The sequence below is a fragment of the Lagenorhynchus albirostris genome, chromosome 18, assembly GCF_949774975.1.
Source record: "Lagenorhynchus albirostris chromosome 18, mLagAlb1.1, whole genome shotgun sequence".
Taxonomy (NCBI): domain Eukaryota; kingdom Metazoa; phylum Chordata; class Mammalia; order Artiodactyla; family Delphinidae; genus Lagenorhynchus; species Lagenorhynchus albirostris.
The window spans coordinates 27,280,532-27,307,512 of record NC_083112.1 but is presented as its reverse complement, the minus strand read 5'-3'; positions in this window follow the sequence as shown (position 1 = coordinate 27,307,512).

Here is a 26,981-nt window from a genome sequence, read left to right as displayed (position 1 = left end):
CCTAAACTATCTTCAATATTAGAAGAGATAAATTGCCATGTGTTCATTCAAAGAATATAATGCAAACATGAAATGAAGGAAATAGAACTCTATTCACCAATATGAGTAATCTTGAAAATCATGCTATTCAAAAACAAAGTTACCTAGAAATTTAATAAATAAGAAAAAAACATAAAATAAAACTTTTTGGTTATGCATACTAGAAAGAAAATCAAAAGAATGTTTGCACTACTAAGTTTAACATTATAACTAGTACTAGGGCTGCATGAGAGGAAAACTGGTTGTTTTAGGACTACATACTGGACTTCAAACATACTGGTACTGTTCTACATGGCTAAGCGATTGCAGATGTGAGTGAGTTAAAGATCTGGAGATCAGAAAATTATTTTGAATTAGGTGGACTCCATGTAGTCACAGGGTCATTAAAAGTGGAAGAGAGAAGCAGAAAAGTGAGTCAGAGGAACATATGAGTATGTGAGAAAGGCACAGAGAGACACGGGTCTGTTGACTTTGATGACAGAAAAGGGGCCATGAGCCAAGGAATACAGGCCGCCTCTAGAAGCTGGAAAAGGCAAGGAAACAGATTCTCCCTTAAAGCATCCAAAAGGAACACCATCCTGACAATACCTTGATTTTAGTCCAGTAAAACCCAGTTTCTACTTCTAATATACAGAGCTCTAAAATAACAGAGTTGAGTGGTCTTAAGCCACTCAGTTTGTGGTAATTTGTTAGGGCAGCAATGGGAAATGTCCATCTCTTCAGTTCTAAATGACCTTCAGGAACTGCTGGAAAGTCAAAAGGAAGAGTGTACAACAAATGCTGCTCCCTGCAGCTTCCACCATCTCTACCACCACCGCTTAAAGTGTGGTTAACTTGTACAAGGCATTTTGCAAAAATTGACTACATAAATCCTGCATTTAAATTCAACAAGAAATCCATGGGGTAAGAATCCTTATTTCCTTTTGACAAATAAGGAAAACAAGGTTCTTATGAGTTAAGAGAATTATCAGTTGTTAAAAGCCACACCGCTTGTTAACTTATATGTGAATAAAAATTCTTTAATCATAAAAATAAATTTTATTTGTGAAATTCCAAGAGATAAAGTGATGTGTTTAATTAGTAATTCAATTAACTATCTGTATTAAATTCATACATTATTATGCATACATTTTTGTTATAATTAACATAGCTATGGATATAATTGTGTGTATAAACATGTAACTGTATTAAAGAATATCTATCAGATTAGTCAACATTTATAAAAACATTAATCACAGGTGAAAATTTCTCAAAATGTGGACATGAATCCTAAGAAAAGTTACCAATTAATTCTATAGAACTAGTCTTCAAATTCAAATCATTGTGAAAAAAGGAAAAGAATCAGTTTGGAATAGTTCTTATTCAACCTATTTTATGCATGTTTGGGGAATATTTAGTAATTCACTCTAAATTTTACTCAAATAGAACATTGTTGTGGGGGGGCAGGGAATGTAATCTAGGTATCTGAAATATATTTCTTATTTTTCCAACAGATTCAATCACTATAACATTTTTACTCGATCCTTATACATGTGAAAATTTACTGAAGTGACAAAGGAGGTATGAATAAGCAAGTCAAAGAGAGAAAGAGAGAGAGACAGAGATCACAAGAGGGTGAGTTCGGATTGATGGAGGAACAACGCGGCAACACTGAGGAGAACAAGTTAAGGTACCGGCCACAACAGTAAGAGGCCCGCGTACCGCAGCAAAAAAAAAAAAAATTCCAAGAAAGTAGTTATGCTTATTATGGTGTTATTGCTCTATGCCTCAAAACTGGAATTATTTAGTAAAAGAGAAAGTATTTGAAGCAAGAAGAGTCAGGTTGGAACTTGAAGCTCTGGTGCAAAATTTCCTCTATATCATGAAGCCCTAAAATCCAGCCAAGCAGTCAGCGATCCGTTTTAGAAGCACAAAATTATGTCATGTTTCTGTAGCTCACACCCCTCAGAAACAAGTGATAAATCCACGTGAAAGGTACAGGTGGGGAAATTGAAAAATAAATACAAAAAATTGGTGTTTTCTTGTATTTGCTTTTAAAGAAGCTAGCAAATAGTTATAAACTTTTATTACAGAAATAGAGTTGATCTAAATTCAACATACATCTTCAGCTTAATAAAAGTTCACACGCTCAGTGTTTACTCACTTATTCTAAACTTGTTTTTTCCTTGCATATTCTTGATCGAATGCTTATGAATTTCCAAGTGGTCAGGATCAAATAAACATTGAAAAGTAAATAAAGGCACTTACAATACTATGGTGGATTTGTGCCCCAGCAGAGAATCTGTGAAGAAAATGTATGCTCATTAAACTAGACCTCATAATTCTATTCTTCTTGAGAAACTTATCTTGCATAACTAAAGGCTGGAAACTTCCTTTTGTTGATTGTATAGTATACATGATATCAGTTAGCCTATCAGTTCATGCTCCTGAATATTAATATACTGAAATACTTCTATATACAATCATTTGAAATTTGCTGTTTTGGCACAGGCACAACTGGCCTTGGAATTGTTCTGTTTAGAAGTAAAAAAAATATATTCTTTTCTTTTCTTTTCTTTTTTTTTTTTAGGTAAGTAGTGAATTTATTTAGAGAGAAACACACTCCACAAACAGAGTGTGGGCCATCTCAGAAGATGAGAGACCTATTTTCTTTTTTTCAAGTTGCCTTGTCATGCATCTAATAAACATCATTACACCATTCCCCAGCCTTCCTTAAGTACAAGTTTATCACATCCCTGACTCTCATCACCACTGAGATCAAGGATGTTATGGGAATCTTTGATTGCATATAGTGTGGATAGTTGCTGGTCAAGGGTTTGAGAGAAAACAGAGTATAACGAATAGGACAAGGCTTGGAGATACCATGAAGTTTAAGAATGTGCAGTTTATATCAGGTATAATTCATAAGAACAGTTTCTTTACAATTTTTTTAGCTAGCCATTTTGTTACAGCTTCATCAAAACAGCTGTTTATGTTAGAAACCATCAGAAAACAGATGGTACTCTCAAAAGGTAATTAAAGAGAGTTTAGGGAAGGGGCTTTCACACATGTGTCATCAGGGTTAAGGGAAATGACATGGATTGTTGGAACACTCCAGAAGCAAACTGTGACCAACACAGCTCTGAACCCAGAGAGTGTAGCTACAGCTGAGTTCTGAACCCATTCAGTTAGAAGACAAAGGGACTCATTTGAATCTGATAGAAGCCAACATCTAGGAGCAAAGAAAGTAGTGGACAGCAGAGAGGAGTGGATCTGGGATGGAAAATAAGAATATCTAGCACAGTTCTCCCCATGTGCCCTTCAGAATACACTTTTCTTTGTCTATCGGTTACCATATTGTCACTGCATGGTGTCAATGTAACCACAGTCCTACGCAAAATTTAAAGTAAAACACTAGCCACCATCAGGATACATTTTCATATGACAGAAATGGGGGAAACAGCCATCATGAAGGCAAACAAGTAATTAAAAACATAGATTACCCTTTAGCCAAAAAAAAAAAAAAAGGTGGGGGTCTTATCGTTGTTTTTGTTTATATGTTTTCTAATTTGTACGATCAGATAATACCTGGATCATGATAGGTTGTTTGGATCCCATCATCACGAAATGGCTCATGGTCAAGGGTTTGGTCTCTGTTGGGGTCCAAGATCCAGCATGGAGCTGCTTTTCAAATGTGCAATAGTGTTTTCTGAAGAAGAAATAGCCTTATTCCTAAGCCCAGGCATCTGTGTTATGACTACCGTACTGAGGCTTGTCAGAGGCTCCTACAATCTCCACATCTCCCAGGAACTTCCAGTGCTACACAACTCAAGTAACAGGTCAGTTTACCTGCAGCTTGGACTTGCTGTGGAAATCCTCATGCAGATATTTGTTTTTTTTTTTTTTTTGCGTGGTACGTGGGGCTCTCACTGTTGTGGCCTCTCCCATTGCGGAGCACAGGCTCCGGGCGCGCAGGCTCAGAGGCCATGGCTCACGGGCCCAGCCGCTCCGCAGCATGTGGGATCTTCCCAGACTGGGGCACGAACACGCGTTCCCTGCATTGGCAGGCGGACTCTCAACCACTGCGCCACCAGGGAAGCCCCATGCAGATACTTTTTATACTCTGAAAAACAATATAAGTGTGTCCTCTTGACAACTGCAATGGTTTCTATATTCAAGGAAATACATTATTTTCATCAGAAATAATTATCAGATCATTTTAAGATTTTCTTGAACAAACCCTAAAAAGGTTTTTTTTTTTTCTTTACTTCCATCCCTGCTCCTTTCTACCCCAACTCTCTCTTGCTTTTTCTTTATTATTTTCCCAACTCCTTCCCACAAGAAAGCACTCAGGTCATTTTAGTGCCAAAGGCAGGCAAACTGAGGTCACCAATATAGTTTCTGAAAGGGGAGAAGTCTTCTCATTCATGCAAGATAATTACTTCTTTTGCTTTACTGTCTCAAAGAATGATGATAACTCAAATGATGGTGAGAGCTCAACCTCTTAGGGTGTGACTTTATTTTAGCATTTCATTTTAAATTGTGGTCTGTACTACAGAATCTTAATCAAGTACTTTGAGAAACTTTTGGTGGAATAACACTTCTAGCAGTGGTACAATTCACATTAGGTTTTCTGTATTAGTTAGAGCAATATGACTGGCAGGCCTAGGATGATATAATGTCTGCTTTATGCACTGCAGCTGGGATAAAAATGGTTGGATATGCAATGAGGAGAAGCAGGGGTTATGATGTGAAAATTTACATCACTGATTTGAATATTTATCTTATTGTAGGCCTCCTAGGAGATTTCAAGTTTAACCCAACATATGGTCTATAAATTTAAAATTAAATTTATTTGTATAAAGTTGACACAATAGGAATTAAGCTCAAGTGAAGGATATAAGCATATGGTGGTTTTTCCACTAATTGAGAGACATGCTATGAGAAGTAAGTAGAAGAGGGATTTGGTAGCTGTAGTTTCATTTTTATGGCTATGTAACTGAACAAATTACTTATATTCTTATTTGGTTGTTATTCTAAAGTGGAGGTGAAAAAATTTTTTTTACTAAAGCACATTTAAGGAAATAATTGTTCCACTTAAAATATGTAGATTTTTATATAGGTATATATTTTCATATATATAAACATGCATTTACACACTCAGGCATTTATACGCATACATATTTCTGCTTACCCAATGGATATTCCTCTTTTTTTCAGCTCTTTGAAGTGTAATTGACACATACAATTGTAAGATATTTAAATTGTACAATGTGATGATTCAACTTACATATGCATTGTGAGATATTCCCCTTTACTAAGATAGTAAATTTCCACCTGGTAGGAATCTCTCATCTCTGGACATCTTTGGTGGGAGGCATTACTGAACCTACCACACACCGTCCAGTAACTTTTCAGCTTTCTCTAACCTAACTTCTGCTCCCATCACTCCCTGAATAAATAAATTCACCAAGGATCTGAATATCTGAAACGCAGAAACTGTTTTTAGTTCTCATATTCTTCCCAGCATCTGGATCAGTTGACAACTTTTTTCTAAGAGAAGTTTTCTTCTTGAAACATTCTCTTTCCTTAGCTTCCTTGACACTATACTCTCATGGATTCACTGGTTCCACTTTCCCTTTACTTATGTTTCTTACTTAACCATACTCAAACAAAAAACACAATTTCCAGAACTGATTCTTACTCATAAACATGGTGACTGTATTTTCCTCTTGTTTTCCCCCTTGGTACCTGGTTGTTCTCAGAAATGTAGACACAGGATTTAATCTGAATGGTTTATTTGTTGTAAATTAAACATTGAGTGGAATGGCTAAGGGTCATGTGCTTTCCAGACAGTACAAAAAATTTTATTTCTGCTTGGAAAAGTGACAGAACCACGAAATAGATATTGTGCCATCCTTTGTCTGAGCTTCTTCACTTCTGGCTACATCCAGGCTCCTTCCTGATTTAGCTAATACAGCCAGATCCACTACATCAAAGAAAAGCTCTGAACAAACTCTGCCAGCTTCCTGAACAATATAGTCATCACACAAAATTTAGGCCTCCAAAATAGCTGTTTCTGAATACTGAGATTACAAGAGTTCTATTTCCCTTGTAACTAGATCATTTCTCTGGGCTTTCTTATGAGTCAACAGTGTGTGTAGAATTCTACTAAGAAAAGTGATGATAGCAGAGTTGTCCAACAGTCTGTTTTCTCGCCTCATTTTCCACGATTCCTCCCTTGCACATGTGAGAGGAGACATGGGTTCTCTCTGGGTGTTTTTTGGTTTGGTTTGTTTTTTAAAATGTGCTATTGTTTCCATCTCTAGCCCACAAATTTTGGGCTGTGAGGTGAAACTTTTCTTCTATTTCTGTAGCTGTAATGAGATTTTTCTGTTTGCTGGAAATTTTCTTTTGGTATTTCAACACCAATCTTGCAACAAAAGAGTTGGATATCTCTGTTCAAGCTGCTGCTATTTTGGAAACACCACCACACACTAGAACTTTTTTTTCTTTTTTTTGATATATGACTTTTGCCAATTTTTTTTCAATGTGCATACCAAAGAAAATTAGAGGGATCTCTACTATCAAGCTGTGTGATTCTTTATCATCCGTTCTTAAATGTGACTTACAGGTTCTCTTTTGTATTATCCAGGATAAAATGTATTCCTTTAAATAGTTCAGAAAGTGTTTTGAGATCTACAGTGAAAAGAAGCCCTAGTACACATACATGAATGAATTTATAATATTCATTTGGGCAGCAATTCAAGTATGTAGTTTGTAAATAAATGAGAAGGAGTAAAATATTCTGGAGAAGAGATTCAAATATACCTCTTAAAAACAATGAGAGTTAATAGAAAATAAGATAAAGTGTACATGTAAAACATACATATATACATATGCATTTGCAAAAAAAGAGAGACACAGTATTTTTAGACAGATTTTTGATTTTAGAATAAGTGAAAGCAAATTATTTTTATGGGAGGGCTGATTTTCCTGATTAAGGCCTGATTTTGAAGTTATGGAAAAAATGTGATTTGATGTGATAAAAATGTGATAGGAATGGAAAGTGGATTTTCCATTCCTATTCCATAAGGTACTTTGTGCCTCTGAAATTTATTATGCAAAATTTCAAAAATGGCTCTCAGAGAAAGAGAAATAGCACATCCTTGCAACAGAAAGAAAATCTGTTGGAAACCGATATTTCTATTCTAGGAAACTTTAATCCAACTGGCTCTGTGTGTGAAATAATGAGCCCAAGTGTCAACAGACATTTTTCTCCAGTAGCAAAGGTCACAAGCCTTCGGTTGTCCACACGGCAGCTGTTTTGCTTTCAGGGTACATAAGCCTCATTTGAAAAGTCTTTCTGTGTGATGGCTACTCTGTCTTCCTTAGGGCACAACATATCTCAAGGGTGAGGGTGGCGCATCCCAATGCTGAATTTGGACAGAAATCTTAAGGAATACCATTTTATGGACAATTGCAAAATGGCATTTGGCCATTTCAAGTAATATCCCAGTACAGTTCCACTTCAAGGGTGGTGTCATTTTAGATAATGGTTAAATATAATTTACTTTTTCCCCAAACGCTGGGAAGTCTAATTCAATTATACATTTAAATGACCTATGAAATGTTGTAATAGTTAAATTTATGTGTCAATGTGTACCGAGTGTACAGGGTACTGAGATTAAATGCTATATCTAGGTATTTCTAGATTGGATTACCATTTAAATTGGTGGATTCAGTAAAGTAGATTGTCCTCCCCAGTGTGGGTAACATCATCCAAAGCATTGAGGGCCTGAGTAGAACAAAAAACAGAGGAAGGGAGGATTTACCCCTGCCTGCCTGCCTGCTGAGCTGTGACCTCCATCTCCTCCTGTCCTTGGATTTATTTCTCTGGAGAACACTGATTAATACAAGTATGCAAGAATATTAAACTTTTTGTGCTAGCTAAATAATATAAGTAGATGAAAAATTTAAGTATCTCTGGTGCAGTTTAAGGAGAACTAAATACGATCTCCTGCTGACAAGTATGCACCTGCCAAAGCCCTGCCTTCATCATCACCAGGGCCTTGCTGTTATTTCAAAATTTAACAATTTCAGATCTATTTCTTTAAATCTGTGGGTACATCTCTAGTATGATTGTTAAAATATAAAGGTAGCAATATGTGATATATCATCTTATTATTTGTCATCCTGAGAGTAATTAGAAAGGGTAGCAACCTCAGTGCTACTTAGAGTTATGGGAACAGAGGGGTATGATAAAAACACAGAGTGTGTAGAGGGAAAATTTTGTCTTGTGAAATAAAATTAATATTTTATGGAAATACAAGAAAAATCTAAACATAAAAATTCTTCTCTGCCCTTTGCCCTCCTCTTCCCCCCATATTGTGCATTGTGTATCTGCATTATGTATCAACCGGGCCTCCCACATCATCAGGAGTATCTGCTCAACCATAAAGAGCAATATTTTCCTAGCATCAACAAGACAACTCCTTAAAAGATAATATCTCTTCTTGATCTTGTAAGGGGTCACATAACCCACTGCAAGACGCTTAGATCTGGATTATGTAAACTGTCAATAATACATCATTTGACGTATAGCCCTCTGTCTCAAAAAACTTATATAACTCTGCCTTGACTTCTCATGGATGAGACAGTCCTCATTCTCAGAACTTTCTGAGATGCTCTGCCCTTGTTATAATCCTCAAATTTGGCTTGAATAAAATTTTCCATTTCTTTCTTAGATCAACTTGTTAATATTTTGTTGACAGTTTCTATCACAATTTTCCTGGAGAACTGACTCTAATTGTTATAACTGCAGAGTCAATGTCACAAAATGATGAAGAGTATCAGTTCTAGAACCAAATTACCAAGGTTTGAATTTGGGCTAGAACAATTTCTAGTTGTGTGAATTCGGCCATTATTTAACTTCTTTCTGCTACTGTTTCCTCATTTGTAAAATGTGGATGATGATAATGCATTCCTTACAGGGTTATTGTAAATACTAAATATATTAACAAGTAAAAAATGTAACAGTGCATGGCCTATTTTAATTAAGATGTAAATGTTAGCAACTTTCATAAAATAGTGAATATTAATAATACATACATGGCTTTTGAGCTAGATATTCTTAGACTGAAATCTGCCAAGAACATACAGCATATATATATATATATTTATTTAATTATACATTTATATAAATTTATAGATATATATTAATGATAGTACTTTCTGCAAATGGATTCCCAGTAATATTGTTTCTGGCTAGTTTTATTTATGTTTATAAATGAATTTGAGACTTCTACACATACACACAAAATAATCAATGAATGCTTACCAAGTTGTGTTTAAGTGTATGCCATTTTAAGATCTTACTAAGCATCTTAACTCCACAGACTAGTATAAATGTGAGCATATGTTCCCATCCCTTTATGACATATTAAACATTTTTAATTTAAACTTAACAGTTTTCAATTTATTTAGCTCATATTTTCATGAAGCTTTCATCTACTTAGAGATAAAACAAGTACTGTACATATGTTTAATTATTTCAAATTCCAAGAAACACATAAATTTTATAGTGACATAAAATGTACTTTTCATAGTTCTTATTATTTAATTATGTTCTTCTATATAATTAAGAAGAAATACAACTAACAAGAATAAAATAATTTTCCATCACTTCCCAACCATTAACGCATGTAGGCTTTATTTATTTCTTCATTCAAATGTCATATAATGATTTTATTTAGAAAAGATATCCTAATAATTTACTTGCATCATGATCTGTAATTACTCTAAGCCATTTCTAATATTGGTGGTAGTAGGTAGAGTATAATTTTAATAATATTTTATGAAGTTGCCATCCAATTTTGGTTACTGAGGTTTATGGCTCCTTGTTGTGTTAGTAACAAATCTTTTTCGTCAGTGAAATACTATAAATAATTGTAATGGATACTTCATTATTTTCATTTATTTCATATTGGTTTACTTAGGTTACTGTGTTTAAACTGTTTGATGCTTTACCTGTCTTTACTATACCTACTTTACCAAATCACGTATTGTACATATATATGCATTCATACTTATCTCAGTTATACATTTCATGACTGAATTTTCATATAAAATAAACTCAGAGTAAAAGTCCTTTCTTTCTTTCTATATTCAATATCTCTATATCTAATACATAAGTGTGTGTTATCCAAGGTCTCAATCTAAGTTTTTAAACTTACTAGGAGATGAGAACATGTCAAAGTAGAGCCAAATGACTTGAGGCCTGGTAAACCATTTAATCCTCACAACAAAGAATCTATGAGGAAGACAAGCCAGGTGCTAATTTTCCTATTTAGAATGTGAGAAAGCAGACACAACACACTTTAATGATTTTAAAATTTGAATCCCATGGAAGAAAATGGACATATTCAATTGAACACTAAGAATCAAAAGACATTTTTATATGAGAAATCATCCAATAAGATGGCAGAAATTAATGTAACACAGGAGTATTTACAATAAGTGTAAATGGGGTATATTAATTTCCTAGGACTGCTGTAACGAATTACTACAATTTGGGCTTAAAACAACAGAAAGGTATTCTCTCACAGTTCTGTAGGCCTGAAGTCTGATATCAAGGTGTCAGAAGGGCTGTGCTCCTTCCAAAGGCTCTGTTCCTTTACTTTCCCAGCTTCTGGTGGATCCAGGCATTCCTTGCATTTTGGTTGCATCAACCCAATCTCTACCTCCATGGTCACATTGCCTTCTCTTTGTCTTCTATCTTCTACTCTGTGTGTCTGTCCTAAACCTTCCTCAGGCTTTCCTTTAAGATATATATGATCACACTTGCAGTTCACCTGGATAATTCAAGATACATTTCTCTTTTCAAGAGCCCTAACTTAATCACATTTTTTTTTTTTTTGGCCAAGTACAGTAATATTCACAGGTCCTGGGGATTTGGATGTAGACATATCTTTTTGAGGACCATCATTTAGTCCATTACATAAGGAAGCCCCATCAATTAGAAGAGATATTACATAAGGGAAAAATTCAATATATTGTGTGTAAGAAATTCACTGAACTAAAAAGGATACATAATTCTGAAACTACACTGTTAAAGCCAAATACGACAGGCAAACATAAACCTCAAAATAACTCTATACAGAAATTTTAATATTAAATTATATATAATTTAAGCTAAATTATCATAAGTAGTAATACTTTAAATACTTGTAAATGAAAAAGATTCAAAAGTTATAACAGCTTTAAATATATATGTACCTTATATACATAGCCTTCGATAGTGTTAAAAAAAAAATTGAAGATGGAAAGAGCAAATAAGCTGTTGTAGTTTTAAATTTACCTCTCACAAAGAGATGTGCTAATCACATAATAAAAAGGAAGTATATATACAAAATTACTACAATGTTATTAATATGCTTGAGACAAGAATATATGGAATAGAGAGAAACTTTCTTAACTTGGCCCAGTGTGTAAATAAAAGAATTAATAACAAATGTTATTTCTTGTTTTTTTTTTTCATTTGTGGTAAGAGTACTTAACATTATACCTACCCCCTTAGCAATTTTTTAAGTATACAATATTGTATTTTTAACCAGAGGCCCTATGTTTTTTGTTCAGTATATCTCCAGAGATTTTACCTTGTATAAATGAAACTTTGTATCCTTTCATTGACATCTCCTCATCTTCCCTTCTTCCTAGCCTTTGGAAAGTACCATTGTACTCTCTGTTTTTATGTTTGATTAACAAACATGCTTCTTAATGAAAAATTATTGGAAATATTTCCCATAGGATCTGAAACAAGATAAAGATTCTTATTATTGCCACTACTAATAAACATAAGATTGGAATTTACAGGCATCAAAATTATTTTTAAAAATAAGATATAACAGCTGCAAAAATTGGTAGGTAGAAGTTAAAGTACTATTATTTGTAGATGTTATGATTATCTATATAGAAACCTCAATTGGATCGAGACATTTCTAGAACTCTGACAAAATTTAGCAAATGTCTTGTATGAAAGGTCAATTTATAAAACCATCTGTATTTTTCTGCACCATCAATAGTAAATTAAAATATAATAGAAAATGAGATATTATTCATAACATCAGGAAAAAATAGTAAAAATAGTTTTTCTTATCAAAGGCAAACCACAATGCCATGGTTTAAGCAAGACAGAGTGAAATTGACTGGTACAAAATCTTATAAATAATGAGTGTAGTGGGCTGCATGGTGACCCCTCCCCACAAAATATAGGTCATGTCCTAATTTCTGGACCCATAAGTATTACCTTATATGATAAAATAGTGTATATAATAGTGGTTATAAAATAAAATAAAAATAAATAAAATAAATTTAGTGAATAATTATACACGATTATTACATATAAATATTTATTAAGCAAAATTGAATAAAAAGTTTTATAAGAACTTTAAGCAGTTCAGTAAGAAAATACACATATAATATAAAGTTTTCCCTACATATTTTCCAAGTTTTATTGAGTGCATCACAGAAGATAGGGACCTTACCAAGCTCTTTGCCTCATAAAAACTCATCTAATCTATACCACAACTCAATGAGATTATTATTATTATTGAAATGTTATCTTAATTTTATGGAGGAACTAATTTATACTCAGAGATTAGGTAATTTTCCCTACCTGAAAAGCAAGAGGATCAAGATCTGAGCCCAGACAGTCTAGAGATGGATAACTGTACTCGTTACTTCCATCCAGTACACAAGATTAATCAGCTAGAAAACATAAGGGAATATAAGTCCTCTCAAACTAGTATTTTAATACAAAAAATAGATATAAACCTGTCAAGAAATGTTGCATATCTTTTCTAAGAAAATTACACAATTTTATCTAGAAAAACAATTAAAGATTAATAAATGAAGAGTCAGTATGTCATTAACTGAGAAAACACATTTTTATAAAGAGTTCAATTCTCCCTAACTTATTTAATAGATTAAAACAAAATCAATTTAAGCTCACCCTGGGATATTTTCACCCCAAACTTGACCAATGATTTTAAGGTTAATGTGGAAGTATAATTGGGCAAGAATATACATCAAACACTCAAACAAAAAGAGAGTATTATCAAGAGGCTTGCCAGACACTAAGATATAGTATAAAGACATAATAATTAAAGTGTAATCCACATGGAGAAAATTAATAAAAAGAAATAGACCATATTACATTTAAGTATTTAATGGATAAAGGAAATGTTTAAGTCTCTGGAAATTTTTCAATGAAAAGTCTCTAGCTTAGCTAAATGAAAACTAAGGTGGACACCTACTTAACCAAATGCTAAAAAAAACTTCTGAATATATCTGAGAGTTAAATATGAAAAAATAAATCAATAAATAACTAAAGAAATCAAATAAGATTATTAATATTATTTGTTAGTGGGAAGGAATTTCTATGCTCAAAAAGAACGTATATACACACATGCACAAACTATATGCATATATATTTTTCTATCATTTGAGGCATTTATAAGTCAAAGTATTATTATAATATTGTGCAAATAATGCACTTAATAAAGAAATACATATGACAGATAAAAGGCTAATTTTCAAAAGATATGATTTTTAAAATTAAAAGAAGACTCCTCAAAATAAAAATGGACCAATGACATGAGAAACCAGTTCAGAAAATTAGATTTAAATTTCAAATGTCTAGATTGAAAATTCCATATTTAGCTAGTAAGCAATACATTAAAATTAAAATGAGCTGTATCTTTTATACAAAATTGGCAAAAATTAAAGATAATGACATTACATCATTAACAAGAGGATAATGGATGATGCTTTCTAATATGTAACACATAACCAAGCTGTCTTCATATCTGAACTATTACTATTTTGAAAGTGAGTCCCTGAGAGTTAAAGAAACATTTCTTAGACTACTTAGTAAGGAGGAACATAACAAGTGTAGAAACAAAAGTTCCTTTTTAATTTTTTTAATACCAAAACTCATGTTCTTAACCATTATGTCTTATACTGTTTAATATTTTCTCAGAAAATTCTATTATAATGCACCAAAATGTCAACATCCTTTTATTAGGAGAGGAGGGAAGATAATAACTGGTGAAATAAAAATATGTATTTCATATTATGTTTATAAAAATTTAGGATGCAAATTTAAAGTTTTATTGTTATCTAAACATTATAAATATAATTGCCCAGAAGTAGATATTATCATATGTTTTCAACTATGATTAACTTGGATGGCACAAATATAGATTTAAATATTGATACTTTAAAATACTGTTTTGGATATTTTCTATAATAAGCATATAATGCTTAAAACATTTAACAAAAACTGATACTTTTAAAATTTTATTTTTAAATTTAAATGTGTAGATTAACATGGAGGAGTCACTATACATTTCTAAGTAGAACATGTTTCAGCCTAAGGTAATACCTGTATGGGTTTAAATTTTCAAGAGCTGTTTGAATAATTTTGGCTGCACCCCAAGCACAGGAGAAGGGCGAGGGGAAGCAGCAAGATCTTCACGAAAGTATTTATTGACCTTTACAAGAGCAGTGACACCGTCAGGTGAACAGAGATCTGGCAGCTTCTAAATATGTTTGCATCAATGAGAATTTCACCAAAATTATGAGGTTTCATTATGATGATTCTGACAGCTGTGTGAACTACAGGAATCTCTTCTACCCCCATCTTTCATGTTCTAGCCTCATTCTTCTCCCTATTCTTCCATAGAGCTTTGGCTTGACATTTAAAACTTTGAACTAGTAAAGTTTATTTTATTTTCCCAATCTTATATCTCATGACTACAGGAAAAGAAACAGCTACTAGAGCAGCCATCTCATGATTCTCCAAATATTCTATAGAAAACTTTGTCATTTACCTCTCTTTCCTCCTTTAGCTCCTAACATTCTAACAATTTTTCAAAGTCAAGATGTAATGCTACTTGTTTAATATTTCCTTCTGATTTTGATAACTTTAGTATATCTGCCATCCTAAAATAAGTAGAGTATAATCCAATATATGAAATATTTAATACAAGATTCAATAAGGTTAAAAACAGTTTTGAAAAATATTTTTTTAAATATGCTGGAGAATCTCACATTAAATAGGAACAACAGAAAAATAAGCTAATGAAGTAAAAAAAGTACTAATTATTGTTACACTCTTTATTATACCTCCCTGATTTCTCTTTAGGTCTTTTCAACCATATTTCTCAAAAATAGTACTGGGTTGGCCAAAAAGTTAATTTGGGTTTTTCCATAAGCTGTTACAGAATGAATTTTTGGCTAATCCAATATTTAATTGCTGCCTCCATTTCTTACATACACAATCTGTAGGAAACTCCAAACTAGATCAATTCATTTTCCTCACTTTAATTAAAACAGTACTTGAAAAAGTTAACCAAAGAAAGCTTTTCTAAACTTTCTATGTTATGTTCTGTCTCAGTAGAATTTGATACAATTGATGACTCCTTCCTTCTTTAAACTCATTTTTTCCTTGATTTTGGTGACACTTCCACTTTCATCATGGTTAATCACCATCACATCCAAAGAATAATTGTTCTCGCCACAACCTCCAGATACTATACCCTTAACTATTACCTACCCTGACTCTCTCCCAAGGCAGTCTCTTCCAAGCACACAACTACAGTTTCCACATATAAGTCAAAGATTACCATTTTATCTTCAGCTAAGATTTCTTCACTGAGCTTCAGATTTATATCCACTGTTCTTGTGATGTCACCACTTGAATGCTTCAAAACATCTCCAAACTAACAGGTGAAGAATTGAAATAATGGTCTCCCCTCTTTCTTCCCCTGAACCAAATCTCTTCTATTGTTTCTCGTCACAGTGAATAGTACTTGCTCTTATATGAGCCAGAAACCAACGTGTCAAATGACTTTCCTTCTTTTCCCCATATCTGATATATAAATTATTCTGTTAGTATTATCTTCTAATTATATGTTAAATCCATTTTCATCTCTAATATTAAATCCAAATTTCAGTTAATTTTGCTCATGCAAATTGTTGTTTATGCACTCTCTTTGTTTCTGCTCTAGGTTCAGCTACCTTCACACTTTAGTATAATGCTGTGTTTACAAGGTCTTCTCCAGTCATGCACAACTTCTGATTAAAGTAGTGCACGTTGTGTTTTGAACATCTTTAGGGGGCATTCTTCACTCCATAATCTTATTAGTTTAAATAGATATTTGGCAATTTCCTAGCAGATGTCAGTAAAGTGTCATGAAGAAAGAAATCCTTTTGCTGATTTACACAAAGTCATTCTATGGTCTGGTAACAGAACACTTACCCTTCACTCTCTTGCTTAAAATCATTCAACTCCTCATTTATTTGAGGATTAGATATACTAAATATACACTAGATGTTCTCACACATGGGCTGACTCTGCCTTTCAGTCCTCCTTTATTCTATACCACACTCTCCTTATTATCTTTGCTCAGTCATCCTGACTCTTTTCAACTCCATGAAGCATTACAGGCTCTCCTGCCACACAACTTTTTCACCTTTTATTTCTGTTCATGGAGTGCTCTTCCCTCTGCATTTCCTCAGTTAACTCCTAATCTTTCTTCACATCTCAGCTCTGCTTTTTTCTTCCCAGGAAATATTTTCCCAGGAAAATATTCTCAAATCTTTTATCTAGGTCAAATTCCTCTATTATGTTCTCTGATTGATCCATGAACCTCCTTACTCATAATATTTAGCATAGTTATAATTTCAAAATTTTCTGTAATGATTTGATTAACATATGGTTGGAGGAGTTAATCAAGAGGACATGACCACTGGTTGACTCACAAGCTGGACTCAGGCAATCAGAGGCTCCTCACTCCCTCACCTGTCCTTGGAATTCTGCCTACAATTCCCACAGTGGGAGCTGTTCCAAGGATACAGTCTTGAGAGAGTAAGGTGTTGTTGTGATCATCAGGACTGAATATGTGACCAAACGGGTTAAGACCTCTATGGAAATTTTTTTAATTGAAGTATAGTTGATGTACAATATTATATAAGTTACAGATGTACAATACAGTGATTCACAGTTTTTAAAGGTTATACTCCATGTATAGTTATTATAAAATATTGGCTATACTCCCCATGTTGTACAATATATCCTTTATATATAACAGTTTGTACCTCTTAATCCCCTACCCGTATAGTATCCATCCCTGCTTCATTTTCCCCACTGATAACTGCTAGTTTGTTCTCTATATCTGTGAGTTTACTTCTTTTCCCTTATATTCACTAGTTTGTTGTACTTTTTAGATTCTACATATAAGTGATATATATAGTATTTGCCTTTCTCTGACTTATTTCACTTAGCATAATACCCCCCCTAAGTCCATTCATGTTGCTGCAAATGGCAAAGTTTCATTCAAGGATCTGGTAGTTGTGTGTAGAAATCTACTCTTCCTGCTGCCACCCAAGACAAGCCTCATTGCTTATGAAAATTGCCACCTACCAATCTGGAATGGTATTCCTCTTCTTCAGTCTCTTCCTGTCCTCCTTGTAGGGAAGATAGTTTCAAATTACACCAAGGAAGCTCCCTAGAAGGTTTTGAAACAACACATATGTATTCTCTACTAAACTGGAACTTGATAAGTGATAGCGACCACATTAGTTTTGCACAATTTGGATCTCTAATTCTACCTCAGATCCATGCCCCTAGTAGGTTGGAAGGAAGAAAGAAAGGATGAAAGGTAAAAACCTTGTACCTAAAAACTGTTGGTGGCATGACCAATGGAGATGAATAATTGAATTGTGTGGAAGGTTTTATTACATGTTTTCTAAAAATGATGGCATTGTTTGCAGGATGGATATTTCTGCTAAAATTTAGAGTATAGAGAAAACAAATAAGTAAAGATTTAAATTTAATGGGGTTTATAAAGTAATTTTATGTTAAAAGCATGATAAACAATTTAGAAAGAATTCCTAAAACATAAAAATTGAAACTTTTTCAATTGTACATAATGTATTTTGAAGTTTTGTAAAAAACATGTTATTGACAATAGACTGTCTTTAACTACTTAACACATTAAATATGTTTCACACATTTTCCATTCAGTATAACTAATTTTTTATATAAAGTTTCCTAGCAAGACTTTTCATTAAAATTTTACACTTCAGTAACTGAAACTTTAATAACAGGTGAATATATCTTATCTATTTTGGTTTCAGAAAATTAGTAAAAATGTTATATTTGAATAATACTCAATTTTGGTTAATGATATAAGCATTTAACATGTCTGTGACTTAATTTTTCTTTATTGTGAGTAAATAATTTGTTAAAAATAAGAGTTATTCAAATTTATTTTATAAAGTAGGTTTCCTTTGGATTTAAATCTTGCAAAATTAGAAAGATGGGATAAATTCATTAAAGGAATTAATAGGATTTCTGTTGGCCAACAAGATAGATGGTACATTCATACAATCTTCCAACTGTTCAATAAATATATATAAAAGGTATATATACGTATGTATGTGTATACATATATATGTATATATATATATATACACACTATATGCTGTGTCTCAGACTAGCAGCAGTAGTTAGGACACAGTCCTTGCTCTCACAGAGCATACAGTTTCATGAAAGGGACAGATTTTAAAACTTACAACACAATATCTAGTTATGAGTGTGAAGATAAAATGCTACAAGTGTATATGAAAGAGATTTCAATTTTTGGATTCCAAATAAGGATTCATTAAAGGAGAGATAAGAAGAAGGAAAAGGAACTGATAGAAAGAAACTACTGGAGGTAGATGTAATGAAATCAATCAAATCTTGTTTTAGAGAAGACTAAGGAAAATATATTTAAATAAATGTTATGTATGAGAAACAGATGGTGGTTTCTTTGATACTAATGTATGGTTTAAGGAGAAAGCTAGTGAGAGGTGAAGCTGGAAATTTGAAATAAGAACCAGATATTGGCTTTGATTTACAAATAGAAATGTTTTGTTTAATTTGTTAATGATTCATAAACAGAGATTTTAGAAGGGAATTATAGCAAAATGCATCTTTCTTTTAAAACTATAATGATGATGGCCCTATAAAACATGGACAAAATGAGAAGAAATAAAAATAAAAGTATAGTAAGAGTCTCAAATTTGATCAGAAACATACTGACCAATAACAGAATTGTAAGAAGGAATTTCATAGCATTTCTAGACATCATAACCTGAGAATTAATAGGTCTCTTTGGGAAAAAAAATAATCATAATCTTGAAATTTTGAGTCAAGATGATGGAATAAATGCTTGTTAATTTTTATTCAACAAATATTTATTATGCATAAAAACATTCCAAGCAATCTTTTGGGTCCTGGAGATACTATAGTAAACCAAAAAATACAAAAAGCCCTGCCAGGGAGACAAATAGACTTCCATTCTAGCCAGGGAGACAAAAAGACTAACAATACACACAAAATATATTAAATGTTGGCTCGTGATAAAAAAATTAAGAAAAAAATAGTAAGGCAGGGAAGTAGACTAGGAAGGGGAAAGGGTGAAATATTTGATACCAAGAGAAGCCTCAATATATAAGTCAAAGTCAGATAAGCGCTGAAGGAAGAGAGAGAATAATGCATGAGGCTGACTGGGAAAAGCTCATTCCAGAAAATAGGGAGAACTTATGCCAAGACTCTGAGGAAGGAGGCAACATGGTGGATACATTGCAGGTGTCTTTGGGAAGGCATTAGGAGACCAGTGGTCTGTAGAGAAGTGATTGGGAAGGACAGTGGTGAAGTCAGAGAGAGAACAGGGCGTAGGTCATACAGGGACTCATGGGTTTTTTGTCTGAGTGTGATGGGAGCCATTGGAAACTTTTAAGCACAGCAGTGACATGATCTGAATTATATTTTAAAAGGATAACTCTGGCAGACAGATGGGGAAAATAGTAAAAGCAGGCAAGCCAAGGCAGGAGGTTTTGCACAATTTACAAGAGAAACAATTATGGCTTAGACCCCTACATCCAGTTTGAAGTAGTAGAAACACTGAGAAATAGTAAAATCTGATTAAATCTGGTGGCATAGCACAGTGGTCAGATGACCAGCCTCTAGAGTTCTGTTGCACAGATTTGAAATCCAGTTAGTTACTTAAAACATAAAAGACAGTGGTCTATTTTTTTTTGTTTTGTTTAACACTTCTCCGTTTTGTAAAAACAGGAATAATAATAATAGTAACTAATTGAGAGGTAATCTCTGAAGAGCATTTAGAAGCATTCCTACATGCTAGGCAGGTAGGAAGCACTAAGGGTTGGCAAAACAGGGAAAGAGGAGGCACAAGGATTTGATAATAAACCAAATGTTAAGAGTGAGCAGAAGGGCTTCCCTGGTGGCGCAGTGGTTGAGAGTCCTCCTGCCGATACAGGGGACACGGGTTCGTGCCCCGGTCCGGGAAGATCCCACATGTCGTGGAGCGGCTGGGCCCGTGAGCAATGGCCGCTGAGCCTGTGTGTCCGGAGCCTGTGCTCCACAATGGGAGAGACCACAACAGTGAGAGGCCCGTGTACCGGAAAAAAAAAAATAGTGAGAAGAAGACAGGCGTCAGATGACTAAAAAACTGGAAGATCTCAAGTTTTTCTTTACTAAAAGGGAGAATATTGACTTAGGAAGAGCAGGCTTGAGTGAAGATATAAGGAGCTCAGTTTGAGATGTTTAATGTCTTGGATATCATTTAGATATCCCTGTGGGGTAGACTACTGTAGGTCTGAGCTCGTAATATGAACTTAGGAAGCTTTAGGATGTAAAGAGAGTACATGATGATAGAAAAGACAAGAGTTCTAAGGACTCATCTATTAATACTCTATTAATACTAACAGATAGACTCTATTAATACTAATATTAAAACATACAACTTTAGGGAATTGGGAAATGAGGAAGAACCAAAAAATGAGACTAAGAAAGAGAAGTAAAACGGGAAGAAGAAAAAGAAAAAACAAAACCAAAACAAAATCCCCAAAAGCCTATGATATTTTGGAAGCCAAGAGAAAAGGTGTTTAAAGGCCAAGGGAGTCATCAACTCTTCAAGTAGGATGAATGCTGAGAAATGACCATTAGATTTAGCAGTTCTATAGTCCAGTAGCCCTAGTCAAGTGTTTCACTGGAGCAGTGGGAGCAAATATCTTATTGGAGTGGGGGGTTCAAGGTAGAATGAAAAGAACAGAAGACTTTCTGTGAAGAAAATAAGAGAAACGAGATCTCAACTGAGGGGAAAGTATGGTCAAAAGGTTTATTTGTTTTTGGTTTGTTTTAGTTTTTTGAAATATAGGATGTTTGCAAGTTTATATAAATGGTTCAGGAGAAAGGGATAATTTGATGAAGTCGAGAAAGGGTATACTTGCTGGAATATTATCCTTGAGTAGATCAGAAAAGATTGGCCCAATGTGAACTGCAGAAGCTGTCCTTAGCTAGGAGCATGGACAGTTTAATCCATATAAGTAGGAGAAGGTATAATATATGGACACAAACCCATGAAGTTAAGTGGAAAATTGTGGAAGTTTTCTCCTGATTACTTCAATGTTCTCAGTTTAAAAAGATGCCATTTCTGTTATGCAAGATGAATAAATTCTGGAGATTTAATGTACAGTATGATGACTATAGTTAATAATACCGTATTAATACTGTACTTAAAAGTTGCTAAGATAGTAAATCTTAAGTGTTATCAACACACACACACACACAAATGATACCTACTTGAGTTGATGGATATGTTAATTAATTTTATTGTATTAGTCATTTTGCAATGTATATGTATATCAAACATCACATTGTGCACTGTAAATATATGTAGTATTCATTTTGTCAATTATACTTCAATAAAGCTGAAAAAAAATACACGATATTCTCAGCAAAGAACATTAATGAAAAAGTAGTATGGTGTGATGGTATGAATGGTCACATAGGAGAGGAAATGGCACATACATACATGATAAACACTTATGAATATACACATACATTAAACATATATTTGTATGCACATATATTCATAAACATGTGTAGATAATAAAGAAAATAAATATTTAATTATATATGCATGCATATACATGCATGTATGTATACACATGTGAGTACATACACACAAATATACATTCTTGTGGCAATGTGTGTCTATGTGTGTATAAATCTAAGTTACCCACTTGAGCCTAGAAGATCTTCACTGTTCTGAGATGATATGTTTGTTTGTTTTGGGGAGGTCACGCAATTGTTGAGTAGAAGGACATTCATAGATAAAGGTGATGAATAAGAACAGGAGATAACAAAACCTTAGTTCAAGATGAGGCTTAAAAATGTAAACACTGTATTTGAATTTAAATCCAGAAAGCAAGAGTAATATTTTTATGCTAAATTTTCTTAAATGTACATTTTCTTGAATGAAGTAGAAATTAACAGGTAGAAACTAAAGGCTGAGATTCTCAGTAGTCCAGAATATTTGTAAAAATATTTAAAAATAAAAGTACCATCACCTGGCTACTTCTTCGTAGTGATCAGAATATATACTAGCAGGACTTAATAGTAGCTTAGTAATAGGTTTTCTTTAGAGCCAGCAAGAAAAATTGAGCTGGTCTTGAAAAAAAAGTTCTCAAAGAATATAGAAAGTAATGGTTACTTTAAAAGAGGGAAAAGGCAGATTTGGCAACAAAATAAAGAGAGAGTGTGTGTAGCCACCTTAGGGATGAGAAGTAGCCCTTGGGCTTACTAGTATATAAATCACAAGATTAGGAAATGCAAAGACAAATAGCTCCCTGAAGGCTATAAAGGTTATAGTGAGTCAGTCGAAGGCTATAGCCAAGCTAAGAACTATTCATGAACTGATCAGCAATACTCTTGCAAAAGATACACTGTAGACAGAGAGGTAGAGAAGTTGTTAATGCTCTTTTTCTGACAGCACAGCATCTGATGAGCCAGTGAGCACAAAAACAAGATAAAGGTCAATAAAATTTCAGTACAATCCACCAATCACACAAACGTCAGATTTGGAAGACCAATGTTCTAACTTTAAATTAACTGCCAGGGAAAAACTGTAAAATCAAAGCACTTGAGAGTGATCTGTAAGCTGGCATAAATGAAGTACATGGATCTTATATTATTATAAGAATCAATATATTTTGAGGGTACATTGTAAGCCATAAAAATAATCTTAAGACGCTGAAAGATTTTAAAAGCTAATCAAACGAAAGTCTTAGAAATCCTACTGAAGACCACATATTAGAACAAATTAACATTTATATGCATGCTGATATATTTTAATTTGATAATACCCACTTCATTGACTATCAAATGGAGTGAGGTTCAATGAAGGAGGTGAGTTTCATAAGGAGTTTTGAAGGATTATGGCTAGAAATGTATTTGAGGATAGTTAAATGTATGGACCTCAGTTCTGCAGTACTCTATGAACACGACTGTTAGCTAAAAATGAGATAGTCCACAAAAACAAAATATTGTCTCCACTTGCAAATAGTCATAAAAAAAAATAGCCCAAATGAACTGCCAGGCTTTTATTCTGAGAAAATACAAAAACAAGTTTTATTTTGTTTCCAAAAATTCACTCATACATATTTGTTTCAGAGGAGTCTCTTTGATAAGTGATTCTTATATACTGTCAATCTGTTGAAAAAGTGAAAGATTATATTAACTTTATGTTCTTTGATTGCATTATTCATTGGTTCTACTATGGTTTGAACTTTTTTGAAATGTGGAATATAGTAGAGCATTCACTAAACACCTTTCTCAGAAATGTTTATTGATGCTCTTTGCTTTGTGTTAATAACATCTGAATTGCCAGCTTTACTCTTCATACTGAAGCCAACCTCAACACAAGCTTTGGCTACAGTGAGTGGGCCTTAAACCTCAGTCTGTTACACTCAGCACCTCTGTGTGCTTCTTCCCCATTGTAGAGGGATTTCTTGAATTCTAACTTGTACCGTGTAGCTCAATCATGCTGGGTTCTTACACCCAGCTTTGCCTTTTCGATCTCTCTCACTCAAGGGCATGGGATTTTCCAAAGAGCTTTAGAAACTGGTTGGGTGTCACTTCTACCTAAATATACTTACTAAAACTTTCCAACAGGTGACTGCTTTTATTACGTTTAAGGTATAGCAAATGATATCTTTGGACACCATGATCTTGAAGGAAGACCATTCCTAAAGAGGCCAGTCAATTGCACAACCAGGTTGGTTTATCTCAGATTCAGCCTTAATCATTCTCAGATTATTATTTTTTTTTAATATGGAACACTTCAAGAACCATTGCACAGGATCCAGTCTAATCTTCTCTGTATGATTCTAATTTTAGTATATGTGCTGCCAAAGCAAGCATCATTCTCAGATTATTCTCTCAGATTATTCTGTTTCCATATTATTTTGCCTCATAAGTAAGGACACATAGGACATAATAATACATCTCCAGGATTCAGAAACACTTAGACCATATTTCTTTGTTGAGTCTTTGTCTTTTAGTACTAATTTATCTATTTACAAATACATGTCTCTACCATGGGTTTCTCTAAGATAGAAATACCTTTTTTCCCTTGTATCGACATTACGTAACAATGTGGTAAGTATTTAATAAGTCACTGAAAAGTTACATGTCTGAAGTTCACAGTAATAATAATAATATGGAAGTAATAAAGTTCAATAATTGTTATAAAAATATAGATATCATAGCTACTTATATCTTAAATAATTACTAGTTTTTGATGAAAAATATATATCAGAGTTGTATTTTTTTAATTGAATAATTGTCTTTTTTATTGAGTCATTAATGGATGTTTGTTTAGTTTTCATAATTAAGGTAAAACAACTATCAGAATTTTGCTTCTACATATTCGGTCACTCCTTATGTATATTACATACATTTGTATATGTTCTGTATAATCTAGTTTGTAATCAGTTTTTAAACATAAAAATAAAATCCATGTTTGTTTTGCTCAGTATTTCCACAATCTGTAAGTTTTGCTTTCAATACATCTTTTATATTTTAGTTAACCACTCCTGTAATTAAATAATCCCATATTAGTGTATGTTTTAGGTTTCTTTTCACTTTTCAGGATAAATGTCATATAACACAACTTTGGCCACAGCCTAATTCTCTTATAATAAGTAGCTGTAAATATGTTGTTGAGTAAATTGTATGCATTTAAAATGTTAATATACATTGCTAAACATATAAATATACTATTAATTTTAGAATTCCTAACAGTAGTTTGTATCTCTTGCTTTCTCACTCTCTCATTTAAATGACTATTAGACATTTAAGTTGGTCAATTCTTCAGATTGTTGCACACTACTATCAGCTATTAATTATCATTAGTTTTATTTTAATTTTTCTTATTTCCTTCTCATCCATATTCCTCAATCATATTTGTATTCCCCTCCCTCACACAAACACCCTTTGAATGTGTTTGATATATACCTTTAGATACATACATTATTCTAAAATATGACATGTTCCTTTGTCTCTGTATGTATTTTTGATTTACAGAAATGATGTCCTGCTTGAGAGCTCATTATTTTTCTTATCTATTATTCTCAACAGTATATTCTATAAGATCTATTGGTACTTCTGAGAGTACATTGAGTTCATGCTCTTAACACTGCATATTTCACATTTGCTTTTGTTCTCTAGTGATGAGAACTTAGGTTGTCCCAACTCCCTCTACCAGAAAAAAATGACACAATAAATGTGTAAATATATATATTTTTTCAGACTGATACTAGTGATAGGGGTGTTAGAGGTTCTAGGTATACCTAATTTTAATAATTACTTTCAAAATTCTCTCTATGATGACTAATCATCTAAATTACACTCTTTACTGCACACTATGCATTTTTCTCCATATATTTAGCAAAACTTGATGTTATCTGACTTTCTATCTTTTGCCAATCTGGTGTTCATAAATTCATAACTTATTCCTTTTCTATTTACACTACTTTAATCCTTAGTGAGAATGAGCTCCTCCTTATAAACATGTTAGTAATTTGAATTTTGGTGTCTCCTGGATCTTATGGCCCACGTGGCAGAGCACCTGGCTTGACATCCTGGACCTGTTGTACAGTCTTTTATTGTTTTGGGCCCCAATCAAAACTAGCATTCCTCAGGTCACTGGGTAAATGGCCCACTGTAACACACCCAAGTGGGGGATATGTTGCTTCCAAAATCCAAAGATGCCCACTAGACATGGAGTCTCTTTTTTTGGTTATAGAGGGGACAGATGTGACAACTTATACTTCACTTTAGAACAGGTGTCTTGAAATGCCCTACCCCACAGGATTCCTGGACATTTTACTGAAGTGGAAGTCTACTGAGTTTTTGTGGAATTGATTTCTCAGTTTTTGACATGCAAATATCTTAACATTAAGTCTAGAGTAGTTGCTACTTCTTGCTCATTAGATCTAATCAGCACAATCTCACCAATATGATAAACTAATGTCATGTCTTGGGAAATGGAAATGTGATCAAGGTCCCTACAGACTAAATTATAATGTTAAGGCTGGAGATAGCCCTTGAGGTAGAACAGTGAGAGCACACTGCTTCTTGTAAATTTTTTACTACTGGGTATCAAGAAAGAAGCACTGGCTGCATACTAAGTACCAGGGGATGTGTTAATTTGCTGAAGCGATGAAATCACATCTGGAAGAGCAGCTGCAATTGGAGCCACCATTTGGTTAATTTTACAAGAATCCACTGTCACTCTTCAAAATCCATCTGTTTTCTGCACAGGATAAATAAGGCAAGTTGAATAAGGATGCAGTGGGAATCAATATCTCTTCACCTCTCAAGTCCCTGATAGTGGCAGTAATCACAGAAATACTTTCATAAATGTGATATGGCTTTTGGTTGACTATTTATCCTAATTAGAGGCAGTCCTAGTGGTTTCCATTTGGCCTTTCCTACCTCACTCCACAGGTAAAGGAACCAGTGTGTGGTTTCTTCCAATTAA